Source organism: Puma concolor, chromosome F2 (genome assembly GCF_028749965.1).
Source record: "Puma concolor isolate L17-30 chromosome F2, mPumCon1.1.hap2, whole genome shotgun sequence".
Lineage (NCBI taxonomy): Eukaryota > Metazoa > Chordata > Mammalia > Carnivora > Felidae > Puma > Puma concolor.
Window position 1 is genome coordinate 43,228,709 of NC_141684.1, and position 1,081 is coordinate 43,229,789.

The 1,081-nt window shown below is 40.5% G+C and overlaps 1 protein-coding gene across 1 annotated transcript in view; it reads right to left on the minus strand.

Moving 5' to 3' along the window:
• Positions 1–1,003, minus strand: part of TMEM67 (transmembrane protein 67) — a 70,999-nt gene extending 69,996 nt beyond the window's left edge. Inside the window, exon 1 of the mRNA XM_086695007.1 lies at positions 904–1,003. The gene's annotated coding sequence lies outside the window, so the exon portion shown is untranslated. The remainder of the gene's footprint in view (positions 1–903) is intronic.
• Between the last annotated feature and the right edge of the window lie 78 nt (positions 1,004–1,081).

Sequence of the window (1,081 nt, forward strand, 5' to 3'; positions counted from 1 at the left end):
CAATATATTTTAGCTTTTGAGGCCAGGTTCCCCTAGGACCAAACCCAGGACTGTAGGGAATAATCAAGGTAAATGCTATCTACTCAATAAGCCTAGCTTCCCAAAGTGCCCTCTTTCGGCATGGATGGCCTGGGTAACCCTGACATTTGAAACAAGTCACTAATACTTACCTAGTCTAAGGTTTTATATATATTAACTCATTTAGTATTTATGGCAACCCCATGGGGTAGATATTATTTTATCCCCATTTTACAGATGAGGAAACTGAGGCATAGAGAGGCTAAATAACTTGCCCGAGTAAATGGTGGCTCTCATTCCAGGAACCACCTTTTATTCACTTGATAGACTACCTCTTATAATCATATCAGAAGGATTGAAAACTCATTTTTTCATCTCCATTTTAAAGATGTAGTATCTGCTTTCTTAGCTTTGACTCCAACCATAAATGCATCATGTAGTTATAAAACTGGTGGGCTGCTTTGTTATTTGTAAATAATAAAATAAAATCAAACACAAGGCTGTTCACCAGATATTACATAGCTGGCATCACAGAACATGCCTGTAATTGTGCTTTTCACTTACCATTTTCAAGTTCAAGATTGGTCTATCTGTTCTCATGTTTCAAAAAACTAGGAAGTAGGAACAACAAACGTAAAAAGGCACTTCAAAAAGTTATTAATGCCTATAAAATTGAATAGGCATGCATTTATTAAACCCACTGGGTGTTGGTCATCTAAGGCAGTAAAACTAACATTTCTGTGCCTTTTTAAAGCTTATGAAAGAGCCTTATAGAAGATGCTTACAACACACGATAACTGCAGCGGTGAAAAGACAAATCGCCAACTGGTCTCTGCTTTTGCATCTCCTTAATTCCTGTAAACCACAGACGTTTCCCCAACGTACCTCAGCAGTTATTATTGAAGCTTCTCCTTACTGCAATGATACGGCCTCGAACTTTGTCTAGGAATCTCTCCCTTCTCTGGTGGAGGCGCCCGGATTGGCTGGAATCTGAACATGCGCAGAAGCTCAGCAAACCCTAGGCGGGCCGTTGTGCTCGCGGGCACCGCCTCCCTTCCCCTGA